The sequence below is a fragment of the Dromiciops gliroides genome, chromosome 3 (genome assembly GCF_019393635.1).
Source record: "Dromiciops gliroides isolate mDroGli1 chromosome 3, mDroGli1.pri, whole genome shotgun sequence".
In the NCBI taxonomy this organism is placed as follows: domain Eukaryota; kingdom Metazoa; phylum Chordata; class Mammalia; order Microbiotheria; family Microbiotheriidae; genus Dromiciops; species Dromiciops gliroides.
In genome coordinates, this window is record NC_057863.1 from 308,067,440 (window position 1) to 308,084,038 (window position 16,599).

Consider the following 16,599-nt stretch of genomic DNA (forward strand, 5'->3'; position numbering starts at 1 on the left):
ATACATGCATACCTGCATGTACCCTTCCACATAGAGGGTACAAAAAGCATATAAATGAAAAGAAGGGAGAACATTGTACACAGTATCAACAACATTGTGTGTTGATCAACTGTGATAAACTTGATTCTTCTCAGCAATACAATGGTCTAAGATAGTTCCAAAGGACTCATGATGGAAAATGCTCTCCAAATCCAGAAAAAAAAAGAACTGTTGAATGTGGATGCAGATTGAACTATACTATTTCTATTGTTTTTGTTGTTGTTTTTCTTTTTTGTTTTTTCCTTTTTGCTGATTCTTCCCTCATTACGTGACTAATGCAGAAATATGTTTAATGTGATTGTACATATATAACATATCAGATTACTTGCTGTCTTGGGGAGGGCAGGGAAGGGTGGAGAAAAATTTGAAACTAAAAATATTATAAAAACAAATGTTGATAATTATCTCTAAATATAACTGGAAAATAATAAAATATTTATATGGGAAAAAACAAAAAGAAGATACAAATATGGTACAACATTTTGGCTACCAGCATCCTTAACTGTTTCGTTATAGCTCATCCACAGGATAAGTCGTTAGAATTCTACTCATTATGTTTAATGGATCACAATGAAAAAGATGAATTTTCAGTGTAAACAGACCACCAAATATTATTAACAATAACTTGCAAGAGATAACTGAAGTGAAAGATGTCACTGAAGATATGACTAATTGGAAATGGACTTGAATCAGTCATGTAACTAGAATAAGGGACAACAGATGGAAAGCTCAGAACTATGATTTATTTTTCAGATTGTACCCTGAAATTTCATTTGTGTAGGCAGATGAGCAGTGAAGTGGTACAATGGGCTCAGAGTTGGGAAGACCTAAGTTCAAATCATGCCTCAGATACTTGTTAGCTGTGAGACCCTGAACAAGTCACTTAAGTTCTTCCTATATCAGTTGTCTCAACTGTAAAATGGAGATAATAAAATCATCTACCTCCCAGGGTGGTTGTGAGAATCAAATGAAATAATATTATAAATGCCTTGGAAACCTTAAATGTTAAATAGCTTACTTAACATGCTATATCAAAAGCTACCATTATCTATTAGTATAGGGAACTCTTAGTGAGGAAAATCCCTTTACCAGTTGAGCTATGAGATAGTTCTTTAGGGGCACTCAGTAGTTATATAAAATTGTCCAGGAACCACATGGCCAGTATGTGTCACAGATATAACTTGAACCTAGGTCTTCCTGATCCTGACGCAAGCTCACAATTCAGTTTATTGCCTTGCTTCTCTCTCTCTTGGTTACTTCCTGGACATTAAAGGCTCTAGGGAGAATCCAATAGGGTCCCATCTGACTCAATCAGCAATTGAATCACTCAGAGGCAATGTGGGTACTTTTGTAGGTCTCTGACAGCATCAGAACAAGGAGTGAGAAAGACTAGGAAGATGCCACTAAGGGTAGAATCAAACTAACAACCCATGTTTTAGCCCATCAGATTCCATATTCTTGATGCTTCCCCTCTCCCTCTATCATTAGGAATTGTGGAGTTTAGATTAGGGATTTTAACTATGTTTCTTTCATTCTTAGAACAGGAGCCAGGGAAACTAAAGCTTTGTCACATAGGCAGAAAGGGAGAACTGAGGTTGTTGCCATTTTTGAAAGATGTATTTGCTACTTTCCTTTTGACTTCATTTATCTAATTTCTTTAAATATTTGTTCCAACTTTTCTTGGAGGTTTGAGTATTTGGCGATACCCCCTATTGGGGATAGGGAGAAGGGGAAGACTTGCTTAAGTAGGTAGGGGAAATGAACCAAGATGGATGGGGTAAATGCACACATAAAAACCCCAGACTAAGGAGGGGCACACACAAAGAGCAGAGCTAAAGGGAAGGAGGCAGTCAGTTCTCTGAGAGCCAGAGAGAGCTTGACAGTTATAACCAGCTCTCCCTGTGCTGGTAAGTGGCTTATCAACTGTTCGGGTGAGCATTTGACTGTGACCACCTGGTCTTTTGCCACTTAATAGGATCAGGCACTTGTAACTAACTAGGGTTCCATGGCTTTTACCCTGATGAAACCACAGAGTGATCAAAGTATCAAGATTATTTAGTGCCCTGTGTTTATTGATTTTAGTAGGCAAGAAAAAAATTATTTATTAGTTAAGTCTATTTTGACTGATGCCTGCTTACTTTAAGAAATTAATGTTATACATTCTTTGGACATATTTTACTGCAGGGGTGTCAAACTCAGATAGAAATAAATCCTTACTGGCTACATAGTGACTTGTTGTTTAATTGTTCAGTTGTGTCTGACTTTTTGTGCCAGTGCTGTCTATGGGGTTTTCTTGGCAAAGATACCAGAGTAGTTTGCCATTTCCTTCTCCAGGGTCATACAGCCAGAAAGGGACTGCATCTGGATTTGTATTCAGGTCTTCCTGATTCCAGGACCAGTGTTTTATCCATTGAGCCACCTAGCGACTTCTATAGATTGACTTAGAAAACAATAAATTAATCACGTCTATGTTGTATTATATTTTTATTTATTTTGTTATATGTTTTCAAATTACTTTTTTTTTTTTGCGGGGCAATGGGGGTTAAGTGACTTGCCCAGGGTCACACAGCCATTAAGTATCAAGTGTCTGAGGCCAGATTTGAACTCAGGAACTCCTGAATCCAGGGCCGGTGCTTTATCCACTGTACCACCTAGCCACCCCCTTCAAATTACATTTTAATCTAGTTCAGGCTTCAGGGGGAGTTGTGCAGGCTAAATGCTGCCTTCAGACCTTGAGTTTGATACTTCTGTTCTATAGAAACTTATCAATCCTCTCTGATGAATGAAAATGTAAGACATGTATTATATGCCCTCATCCCTTTTAGAATTTACAAGCTCTTCCTGATTTGTGTGCATGTGTACATAAATGTGTGTGTGTGTGTGTGTGTGCACTTATGATTTGTGTATGAATATATGCTCTTGTTTCTGGATTCCCTTTTCCTGGAATCATGTTGTCCTCTTTTGATTCTTCCCATTTTAGGACTTGGGAAATAGGAAGATAGGAGAGTTTGGGCTCATTATCATTCCTCTCTGCATGTTATCTCTCCAGCTAGTTCTGTGAGTGCGTTTGTATCCTTTTATTTCTGGACATGGGCCAGTAGAGCGATCTAACATCCCTTATGAAAGTATTTTGATTTGTAATTCTATTCATTTGGGGCAGGGGGTGGGTAATGGGGACTTTGGGATGTGTGGGAAAGTCTGGTGCTAACAAAACCTGTTTAAGTTTTTTTGAGTTGAGGGAGAAGTGAACACCTCAGCTTTTTGCTCTATATTTAACTTTTGCCCTCTGAAATTATTTGGAGTTGATAAAATAAGGCTTTTCAACAGACATTTAGTCTTTTCTAAGAACGACTATGGAAAAGACACTTGAACACTTCAAACTGGCATTAACAGAAACTTGGCAGAGCTATAAAAAGCCATTACTAAATTTAATAGTGACAAGTTATGCATTAGCAGATAGAAGAAAAAAAAAACTTGGAAATATGTCAACAATAGCTTCACATTACCCGAGTCCATTAGGTGTCTCTCGGAGTTTATTCAACATTGGTTTTGCAAGAATATCTAGTGATCTGTTTATGTATCAGATTTAAAGGGCTGTGTGAAATGACTTAGGTTAGATCTAAGGATGCATTTTCTGACAGTGGGAGTTGCCAAGCATTAGACTCTATTTTTGGAATAGGAGAGGATCTCATCATTCAGGAGAGTGATTTCTACTATGAAGGAAAGTCCTTAGGTCCCTTAAAATTCTGTGAATATTCAAAGGAACTCAACCCTTAATGCACTAAGGGAGTAGCCTCTTTTGTGGAATGAATGTTTTCAGAAGTGATTTTTAATCATGTACATTTTATTTTATAAAATATATTTTTATTAAAATATTTAAAGTATTTCTGTAGTAGAGGTCTAAACGAAATTTTTAAATGCAGTGATTTGGTTTAATTGTTACTGTATTATTCATAAATGGCCTACATCATTATGAAGAAAAGTTAATTTTCATTATGGAAACAACCAAACTGTTTTTCTTCAAGAAATAAAATTTTTAAAAATCATCTTTGGACTAAGGCCAAGTGTGTTATATTTTCCTCTCCCATTATTGAAAAAATTATAAAACTTCATATTAGAAGTTTAAATGTGTAGGGAAGGGTATATATAGTGAGTTGGTTAGTGGAGGAAAGTAAAATAAATGTTGCCAGATCTTATGATTTACATGGACCACAAATTAGCATCATGAAAGTAGAAACGAACTAAAAGAATTTTTCTTACTTTAAGTCAGATAACAGAAATGGAGTGTGTCTGTGTGTATACACACATGTGTGTATGTATATGCACAAATGTATACACACCATATATGTATACACTATCACATGTATATAAATACACACATGAATGCACATAATATATACACATATACAATGTATACATGCATGTACAGATACACATGCATATGTGTATATATGTACATAGATGAACATATGCACATAATATATGTTTCTATATTTAACAGATCTTTCTAGAGAGCTAATTGGGATCTTCATAACAAAAGAGAAAAGATACAACTCCTGGAACTATAAGCTAAAAAGGTGGTAGAGTTTTCCCTTAGGGTGAATATCATAGTCAAACATAGTTGAACACCAGTAGTAGCAAACAGTGAGTTTGTCCACCAGAGATAACCACAATGATAAAGCAAGAGGAAGGAGATGGGTAGAGGCCTTTGGTGGAAGTAAGAGAGCCTAGAAAGTCACCAGTGGAAGACTGACTTCTTAGAGGACATCAGGTGTGACTGTGGAATGAGTTGCCCTGGCTATGAATATTCCCGGAATACTCAGGTTCCGTATGAATTTTCCCCTCCACACACAATAGAATTTAATAAATTTCTTTTATTTATTAAAATCCCTTACATGTTCCTTGTTCACAAACGTATCCCCTCGCCTTCTGATGGTGGGTAAACTATGAGAGAATGTATCCCAGTGTATGTGGGTTGACTTTTTTGCTATGTATTTTGCTCTGCTGTTTGTCTTTTTTCTTTGAACTAATGTATCTTCCGATTGGTTTTTTAAAAAAATGTTGAAGGCCTTGTAAGTTATAATTCTGAGACCTATGAAGTACGTAAAACCTGGAGGAGCATTCTAGGGTCATATATGTGAAAAGGGCCATGAAGTTATACATGCAATCTCTTTAATAAAGATCCTCTGTTCAGTACAATAAACCGCATCCTTACCTATCAAATTTGTTACTGGAAGGTTTTAACTTAAATATTCACTTTTTCATTATCATATGATATAAAATGAACATGTATTCATGATTCATCCTTCAAAATTTAAATTTTATTTGTATAACAAATGAATTTAATAAAAGTCTAACACTTCAATAACTCAAAATGCATGATTCTGTCAGTATGACTGAAAAAGGTACTAGAACTACCCCAGAAATGCCGAGTCTAAGGTTTTCTGACTTCCCTATTACTGTAAATTATAAACTTTTAGATAGAGGAACATGGGTCATCTCCATGAACTATAATAATTTATTTATCTGACAAATTGGGAATTATAATAGTTATCACCTGGCTCTCAGGGAGATTGTATTAATTTTAGAGCAGATGTTTCTAAATGTGTTTGGTGATACTTGGGACCCCCTAACAATAATTGCCAGTGTGATATCTATAAGAATATATGATATGAGAAAATAAAAGTATAAAATACATAATTGGGGAGAGGTGTCAACTCTTATCCTAAAATAATTTGTCAAAGTTTTCCTCTAGGAAGGCATTCTGATAGTGCATTTAAGTATTTACTATCATCAATTCCTTGACAAAGATACACAAAATTTTAAAGTAATTGTGTTTGGAAGCAACCAGATAAATCACAGTAGAAATAAAGCTCTTCTGAGGTAAGTCAGTAGGAAAATGTGGTTCAGTTTTTGAAAATCTGATCCATACACATTTTTAAAAGAAACATACCTAAAATGCAAAGTATAAATGGAACAAAATTTTTGAAAAAACAACAACAACACACTATGTATTTGAAATCATATAAAGAAAAAAATCAGTGAGTCATATCCTATAGGTGAGTAAGCCACTACTTCATATAACTCTTTTGGGCTACTTAGACAGCAAGTCACAAATGGATGATCTAGGTACAAAATGGACCCCAAAAACCTTTTAAAGTAACTCATTTATTTGTCGTAGGACTAGTTTGCTGTTCAACCTTTAGTCAATAACCTCTGTGGACCTCATCTTCTCATCTTTAATATAATAATAACTAATATTTATATTATCTTATATATTTACATAGCACTTTAAAGGTTTACAAAACTCTCTCTCTCTCTTTCTCTCTCTCTCTCTCTCTCTCTCTCTCTCTCTCTCTCTCTCACACACACACACACACACACACACACACACACACACACACACACTTATTTGATCCATACAATGACCTTATAATAAGATGCTATCATTATCCTCATTTAATAGATGAAGGAACTGAGACTAAGAAGTTATGTGATTTATGAGGTCACGCAGCTAACCAGTGTCTGATGGAGAATCTGAAATCAGTTCTTCCTGAGTCTCAAGTCCAGCATCCATGGGTTATGATGAGATTAAACATGGTGACCTCTAAGATCTTTTTCGGCTTTTAGATACTATGTTCCTAAGTTATACTTTCTCATCCAGAGAGTACCTTACTTACTCAAAAGATCTTTCTAATCTTATGAAATATCATCCTACACGCTCCATCAAACTACACTATACTACACTGTAGTAATTCAATATCAATTGCTGTTTGAGTTTGAAAGGTTAATTTTGTATCATTGAATTCAATAATGAACAAGCATATGAAAATTAAAATTAATGAAAATTAATATTCTCAGCTAATCTTCCCATAGAACTTCAAGGTCTAATGTTTTCCCTCTCTGTAGCTTAGCAACTCTAACTTAAAGTTAATCTTTGTTTTGAGGGAGAATTTATTCTAGGTTTAACTTGCAGAAATAGGCAATGAGGATTGCAATGGCAGGATGAAATCATGTAATGTGCTTTGCCTAAATTTCCATTTAAAATACCCATCCTTTCCTCTTTTTTGATTCTTGAAATATTAAAGTAACACAAGAGATTCTGAGCTTAGTTTGCACTCATTCCCATAATGAAATAAGCCTGGGTAACCCCCAAAATAGAATGCTTCTTGGCGTTTTGCTGTTGCTAACTTTTGATCATCATCACCCCCAAAGAATCTCTGGTGGAGAGACTGGGATGGAGCAAGGGGGAGAATTTCTCTTTTAAAGACTGTACCCTTGAGAAACATGAATCTTTCTGTGGTACTTATCTTTGGTATCTCTCCCCAACAATATCTCTTCCAAATAAAACTCAGGTAGCCAGTTAAGAGCATTCTTTACTATAATGTATCTTAGAGTACAGACTATATTCAGCTAGGTAAATTATTAGTTACCTTAGTTTAATACAACTTAATTCAGCCATAAAGGTAATTTTTTCAATGACCTGATTATAAATATGAAATGAAAAATAAGATGCTCACCAGTATCATTGAAGAAGTAAGTCCTGGTGCTGTGCAAAGCTTTTAGGATATGGGAGAGAGAATCTTAGAGTGAGAATACAAGTTAGAAATGGTCTTGTTTTAGGATCATAGAATTGAGAGTTAGAATAGACTGCAGAGATAACCTTGTCCAACTTTTTCATGTGATAGATGTTATAGAGAAAATTGAGGCTCAGGGAGGTAAAGTGACTTGTCCACCATTATATAGGTAGTAAATGGCAGAAGTGGGACTCATATGTAAATTTTAAACATAATGAGGTAAGAAGGGAAACTAGAGACAAAAATAACTCACCAAAGTCATAAAATTAGGTCTCCTGTTTCCATTCCAGGGCTCCTTCTATTATTTATTTATTTTTTTGCAAGAGCAAAATTTTCCAAATGGGTTAGCTCCAAATATTGCATGTTTATGATAACAACAATAGGAACAACTTATGTCTTTACTATTTTCAAAGTTTTCACATATATTATAGCATTTTATCCTAACAGCAAGTCTGTTATATGAGATAGGCCCACTATTGATACACCAAAGTTGATAAGAAAGAACTATCCTCTCACACATAAGTTTAATGTTTATACATCTAGGAAGCTGGAAAGATGAAAAAAAATTGGAATAGTGAATCACATGGGATCTATGGAATGAAAGACCCTTGAATTCACCACTGTTGTAGCTGTGAATTGGTTCAATCAGTCTGGAAAACAATTTAAGATTGTGCTAAGAAAATGACTAAAATGTCTGTTCCCTTTGATGTAGGAGAGCCCAATGCTAGGTAAATATATGCCCTAAGAGACAGTTCTACATAAACCAAAATATTTATAGCATCTTTGTTTGTAGTAGCAATGAACTGGAAACAAAGATATGCCCAATAACCTAGGAATGGCTAAATTAATTGTGGTACATGAATGTAAAGAATATCACTGTAATCTAATGAAAAGAGAATGGAGGAATACAGAGAAACATGGGCAGACCTACATGAATTGATGCAGAGTGAAGTAGAATCAGAAAAAAGTATATACACAACAATTATAACCATGTAAATTGAAAAAAGTAACAGAAATGTGAAATTCAATGCTATGTATTAATGAAATTGACTTCCTTTGTTTTAAGAAGAAAGTACAAATATCTCACTCTTTCTAACAGATGTGGAGCCTATCTCACTGTTCCAGCTTGCAAGCTCCATCTCAGGCAATAAATACAATTATAATGTTTTTAAACTGTGATCAGACTCTGGCTCATTCCAGGTCCCTCTTTTTGGACCTGGAGTTTCTTCCATTTTAACAGTTAACAAGGTGGTTTTAATTTAACAGTGCTTAGTGCCTAGCACAGTTCTTGGTACACACACAGTAAGTAGACTCTCTCTCTCTCTCTCTCTCTTTTTTTTAGTGAGGCAATTGGGGTTAAGTGACTTGCCCAGGGTCATACAGCTAGTAAGTATTTAGTGTCTGAGGCTGGATTTGAACTCAGGTACTCCTGACTCCAGGGCTGGTGCTCTATCCACTGTGCCACCTAGCTGCCCCAGTAAGTAGACTTAATAAATGTTATTGACTGATTGACCTCTAACCCTTTCAATCAAACTTGAGTACAGAAGTCACACTATAGTTTGAATGATGCTATTTGTATTCCGTGGCAACATCCTTTGGCTTTCTGTTTTCCCTCTGCTGACCTTGCCATGCTATGGTTCCATGACAAAGGACTAAGTAGCTGGTGATCAGAACATAGGATGAAGGGCAGGAGCCAGGATTAGTAGTAGTCAGAAGTTGTGGCATCATGAGAGTAAAGTGACTAGAAGCAACTCCTCTGACTGTAGATTCTGATACTGGAGTAGAATTTGGGAGTGGGAGTCATAAAAATTTTCAGTGTCTCAGTTTTCCACTTATTATGCATCCCATTGGGCTGGTTAACTTGGAAACTGATTTTCTCAACTGTTTTTCCTTATTTTTAGTCTGTAGCACTAAAGTAGGGAGTAGATGCTCCTTTCTCTTCTTCCTTCCCATGAACTACAGTGAAGTGTGGTTAGGATTCTATTTGGCCAAAATAAGGAATAAGCAAGAACCACAGAGGGTCAACAAGAACTATGGTCTATACTTATTGGGAAAGTCTTTCCCAATTGGGAATGTCTTGGTACTGGATCTAAGAAATTGCCTCGCCCTTCTTAAGGTGAGTGGCATTCATTGCCCAGAGACAATTTCTGAGGTAGGACACCTGAGTGATAGTCAGGAAATGACAATAAGGAAGTTTAATGTAGGCAAACTTTTTGCCCTGAGATGGGGAAAAGGGACATTTTGCTAGTTGGAGGTACTTGAGAACCACTCAGGAAATGTGGATGCTCCAATTGAAATTAATATGGGAAAGTACAGGGGATAAAACTGAGGCCTGAGCTGAGACCCCAAAATGAAAGTAGAACATGCTGTTTGTTCCTCTGAAGTCTGTGGTTTAGTACCAATTTCCTGACTTATGCCTCTGTTTACTGAAATATGCCTTCCTGTATGCCAAGTAACTCACCACAATGTATCTATGAAAACCTGCATGCATTTCACGCCTAAGAGATGTAAAAATGCAGCTTGGATACTTGTTCACGGCCCAGAGTATCGGAGGCTACTCTGCTTTGGGCCGGTGTGTCAATAAACTGCTCTTCCTTATTCCTGAGTGCCGTTTGGGTTTCTCTGTCGGAATTTCCCACAACAAAATGAGAACCTACACTGGACATAAGCGGCTATCTTGTCCTTATGGGCTCATATGGTTTCACTCCAAGGACAACATGGAATAGTGACTCCCAAGTCCAGATTGTCAATGGACTCATCCCTCCCCCACCCCCACCCCAGCCCCCTGCTGTTTTTATAGTGTCTTCAATCTGTTTATTTCAGCAATGGGTATATAATGTGTCTATTGAATGCTGATATGCCCCATAAACAACTACCTGCAGTAGGAGTTGTTAAGGATGAGCATGATGCAAGGCTCTGGGAAAAATTCTGGTTTGATTGGGGTTTAAACGAGCCACTTATAAATCACTGAAATTAACAAAAAGAGGTTGGTTTACTTAGCCCTACAATAACAAGGATATACAAGAAGGATACAGTGGCACTTAGCTTCTAGAAACATCCACTGCACTCCGACGCCCAACTTCCTCTTGTCTCTATATGGAAACTCATTTCGTCTGTAGAGCAGATTTGACCTGATTCCATGTAAATAGGATTTTTAAAATAACCTTATGTGAACAGAAAACTGTATCAAGGGAGTCATGGGTCAATTTGGTCTTGGGGATAGCTTTGTCATCGTTTAGGGAGAAGTAATTCCTATTGTGGGGTGGAAGAGACCCTAGAAGATCCTATCCTAGGAACAATGGAAAAAAAAATCCTCCATTGACCCTGACCTCAAAGGAGGGAGTCTTTGATTATCCCTATTCTTTTCAGGTCCCAGACTGCTTGACAAGACTTAATGACTATTGTCCAGGAATTAGTGTAGGTAAACATCTCATTCCTCAAAGATAGCTCTCATATCAGCCATACTGTTTGAAGCTTAGCCCACTGCAAGGACTTTTCAGGACCATTAATGGATCCATTTGCATGTAATTTTCTTGTAGCAGGAGGAGTCATTGGCTTTCCTCAAAAAGTGTTCCTCAGGAGCCAGTTCATCACAGGAGAGGGACTGTTGGGCTCACAGAGAGAGGCAGGGTGTCAGGGATGGGACAACAAAAGACTCAGCCCCTGGCAGAGTTACAACCCATTCATGAAGGATGCAAAGGACACAAGCTAACACAATTTTGAATATATCACTTTAATTTCATGATAAAGGTCTCCTGTGGCCTACTGATCTTTATAGAAGTGACCAGCTTGCATTAACCTACTTATAATAGGAAATTTTGGGTGAAGAGTGATTGTATGATGCTGCATCTCCTAATAATAATAATAATAGATAGATAGCATGCATATGATGCTTACAGTTTTGCAAAGTGATTTACATATATTATCTCATTTGAGCCTTACATCAAATGTGTGAGGCAGATGCTTTTCTTATTTTCATTTACAGAAAAGGAATTGAGGTTGAGTGGTTAAGTGACTTGCTCATGGCCACACTGCTAATATCTGAGGGAGGATTTGAACTCAGATCATCCTGACTCCAAGTCCAATACTCTATTTACCAGAGACCACCTAGCTGCCCAGTAGCAACCGGGTACTTCTGTAACAGGCAAACAAATGTTTTTCCAAAATTGTATCAGGAATAACTACCCATAGCTACTCCAAGTGTCAAAGGTTTTATTCATCCTGGTGCACAGAGACTTCCAAAAATATGAACCAACCCCTTGTCCTTCACCTGACATAGGGCCTTTGTTACCATCATCCAGGCCATCAACATTACATTGTCAATGTAGTGATGGATATAACTATGGATATAACTATTTCATTTTGTCTTTTTTATCTCTATTAGCTGAGTGCTTAGCATATAGTAACCACTTAATAAATCCTTGGTGATATATGGAAAGCCCCCCCTTTTTATTACATAACAAATTATATAATTATCTAATTCTGCGTGTGGAAGTGTAAGTATAGGGGGACAATAAACTGAGAGAGGGAGCCCATATAAAGTGAGGATGTAAGACTTATGAATAGATAACTGATTTAATATTTTAGTATTTTTTGTATCCTCAATACAATTTTTTCTCTTTTATTTATTGATATTTTTAAATGTAATAAACATTTTTATTTGTAGTTTTGGTTTCCAATTTTTTATTCTTCCTTCCCACCCTTTCCACCTCCCTCCCCGAGGTGGCAAGCAATCAGGTATGGGTTATATGTGTATGATTATGCAAAACATTATCATATTTGTCATTTTGTACAAGAAAACTTTATTAAAAGGAAAAATAAATGAAAGGAAATGAAAAATAGCATGCTTCAGTCTGTTCCATCAACGTCAGTTCTTTCTTTGGAGGTGGATAGTATGTTTCATCAATACTCCTTTGAAATTGTCTTGGATCATTGTATTGTTGAGAATAGTCAAGTCATTCATAGTTCTTCATCAAACAATATTGTTGTTTCTGTGTACAGTGTTATCTTGATTCTGCTCACTTCACTATACATCATTTCATATATGTCTTTCCAGGCCTTTCTGAAGTCATCCTGCTTGTCATTTCTTAAACTACAATAATATTCCATCACAATCATATACCACAGTTTGTTTAGTTATTCCCAATTAATGGGAATTCCTTTGATTTCCAATTCTTAGCCATCACAGAAAGAGCTGCTGTAAATGTTTTTGTACAAATAGGTCTTTTTCTCTTTTTGGGGATGTCTTTGGGATATAAACCTAGCAGTGGTATTGCTGGATCAAAGGTTATGCACAGTTCTATAGCCCTTTGGGCAGAGTTCCAAATTGCTCTTCAGAATGGTTGGATCTTTTCACAACTCCACCAACAGTGGATTAGCATCTCACTTTCTCACATCCCTTCTAAGATCCTATATTTTCCTTTTTTGTTCTATTTGCCACTCTTATAGGTGTAAGGTGATGCCTCAAAGTTCTTTTAATTTGCATTTCTCTGATCAATAGTGATCTAGAGCATTTTTTCTTATGATTATAAATAGCTTTTATTTCCTTGTCTGAAAACTGCTGGTTCATATCATTTAACCATTTATCAATTGGGGAATGACTTGTATTTTTATAAATTTGACTCAATTCTCTACATATTTGAGAAATGAGGCCTTTATCACCGATACTTGTTGCAAAAATTCTTTCCCAGTTTTCTGCTTCCTTGGTTACATTAGTTTTGTTTGTGCAAAAGCTTTTTAATTTTATATAATCAAAATTATCTATTTTACATTGTGTTTTACTCTCTATATCTTCTTTGGTCCTAAATTCTTCCTCTGCCCATAAATCTGACAGATAAACAATTCCATACTTTCTTAATTTGCTTGTGGTATCATCCTTTATGTATAAATCATGTACCCATTGTGACTTTATTTTAATATACAATGTGAGATGTTGGTCTATACCTAGTTTCTGCCATGCTGTTTTCCAATTTTCCCAGCAGTTTTTGTCAAATAATGGAAATTTGTCCCAAAGGCTTGGATCTTTGGGTTTATTATATACTAGACTACTATAGTCATTAACTATAGTGTAATTTCTATCTATTCTATTCCACTGGTCTACCTTTCTATTTGTTTTGATAATTACTGCTTTATAATACAGTCTGAGATCTGATACTGCTAGACCACCTTCTTTCATATTTTTTTCATTGATTCCCTTGATATCTTTGAGCTTTTGTTTTTCCAGATGGATTTTGTTATTATTGTTTCTAGATCTATAAATATTTTTTGATATTTTGGTGTAGCACTAAATAAATAAATTAATTTAGGTAGGATTGTCATTTTTATTATATTGGCTCTGCCTACCCATGAACAATTAATATTTTTCCAATTGTTTAGATATCACTATTTCTGTAAAAAGTGTTTTGTAGTGCTGGTCATATAGTTGATGTTTGTCTTGTCAGGTAGATTCCTAAGTATTTTATATTGGCCACAGTTATTTTAAATGGGATTTCTCTTTCTATCTCTTGTTGCTAGATTTTTTTGGTAATATATAGAAATGCTGATGATTTTTGTGGGTTTATTTTGTATACTGGAACTTTGCTAAAGTTGTTAATAATTTCAAGTAGCTTTTTAGTTAATTCTCTGGGATTTTCTAAGTATAACATCATATCATCTGCAAAGAGTGATCATTTTGTTTCCTCATTACCTATTCTAATTCCTTTAATTTCTTTTTTTTCTCTTATTGCTATAGCTAACATTTCTAGTACAATATTAAATAATACAGGTGATAATGGGCATCCTTTCTTCACCCCTGATTGTGTTGGGAAGGTTTTTAGCTTATCCACATTACAGATAATGCTTGCTGATGGTTTTAGATAAATAGTACTTATCAGTTTAAGGTAGCCTCCTTTTATTCCTATGCTCTCTAGTGTTTTTAATAGGAATGGCTACTATATTTTGTCAAAGGCCGTTTCTGCATCTATTGAGATAATCATATGATTTCTGTTGTTTTTGTTATTTATTTGGTCAATTATGCTGATAGTTTTCCTAATATTGAACCAGCCCTGCATTCCTGGTATAAATCCCACCTGGTCATAGTGTATGACCTTGTGATGTATTGCTATAATCTTTTTGCTAGTATTTCATTTAAAATATTTGCAATAATATTCATTAGCAAGTTTGTTCTATAATTTTCTTTCTCTGTTTTGGCTCTTCCTGGTTTGAGTATCAGCACCATATTTGTCTCATAAAAGAAATTTGGTAGGACTCCTTCACTTTTTTTTCCAAATAATTTCTATAGTATTGGGATTAATTATTCTTTAGATATTTAGTAGAATTCACTTGTGAATAAATCTGGTCCTGGGGATTTTTTCTTAGGAAGTTCACTGATGACTCATTCAGTTTCTCTTTTCTAAAATTGGGTTATTTAAATAGTTTATTTCTTCTTCTGCTAATCTGGATAGTTTATATTTTTGTAGATATGCATCCATTTCATTTGGATTGTCATATTTATTGGCATATAATTGGGCAAAATATTTCCTCTTCATTGGTGGTGAGTTCACCCCTTTCATTTTTGATACTAGTAATTTGGTTTCCTTCTTTCCTTTTTTTTTTGATTAAATTAACCAGTGATTTATCTAGTTTTTTGGTTTTTTCATAAAATCAGCTTCTAGTTTTATTTATTAATTCGATGATCTTCTTTCAATTTTATTAATCTCTCCTTTGATTTTCAGGATTTACAATTTGGTGTTTAGTTGGGGATTTTTAATTTGTTCATTTTCTAGTTTTTTTAGTTGCATGTCCAATTCATTGATCTGCATTTTCTCTATTTTATTGATGTAAGCAGTTAGGGATATATATTTTCCCTTAAGTATTGCTTTGGCTGCATCCCACAAATTTTGATATGTTGTATAATCACTGTCATATGCTATAATGAAATCATCAATTGTTTCTATTATTTGTTCTTTGACCCACTTGTTTTTTAGGATCAGATTATTTAATTTGCAATTGATTTTCAATCTCTCAATTGTCCACGATTCAATGTAATTTTTATTGCATTATGATCTGAAAAAGATGTGTTTACTATTTCTGCTTTTCTGCACTGGTTGTAAGGTTTTTATGCCCTAATTCATGGTCAATTATCATGTATGTCCCATGTATTGCTGAGAAGAATGTATATTCCTTTCTATTCCCATTCAATTTTCTCCAGAGATCTATCATATCTAACTTTTCAAGAATTGTATTCATTTCCTTAACTTCTTTCTTGTTTATTTTTTGGTTAGATTTATCTAGTTCTGAGAGGGAAAGGTTAAGGTCCCCCACTAGGATAGTTTTAATATCTATTACCTCTTGTAACTCATTCAATTTTTCCTTCAAAAAATTTAGATGCTATACCATTTGGTGCATATATGTTAAGTATTGATATTGTCTATGGTAACTTTCAGAAAAATATAGTTTCCTTCTTTATCTCTTTTAACTATATCTATTTTTGCTTTTGCTTTGTTTGAATTCATGATTGCTAGTCCTGCTTTCTTTGATTCAGCTGAAGCATAATAGATTCTGTTCCAGTCCCTTATGTGTACACTGTGTGTATCTCTCTGTTTTAAGTGTGTTTCTTGTAAACAACATATTGTAGGATTTTGGTTTTTAATCCATTCTGCTATTTGCTTCCATTTAATGGGTGAGTTCATCCCATTAACATTTATAGTTATGATGACTGTTTATTTCTCTACATGCTATTTTTCACCTGTTTATCTTACCCTCTCTTAACCCTCACCCATTCCCTTCTTACAAGTGTTTTACTTATTTATGATAACAGCCTTCCCCAATATTCCCTCCCTTTTATCAGTTCCCCCTCCCCTTTCTGTTATCACCATCCCTTTTTAAACTTCCTTATAGTATAAGATAGTTTTCTATATACAACTGAGTATGTTTGTTATTTGTGTGTTTGATGAGAGTAAGGTTTAATCTTTTCCCATCCCCCCATCTTTCCCTCCATTACGAT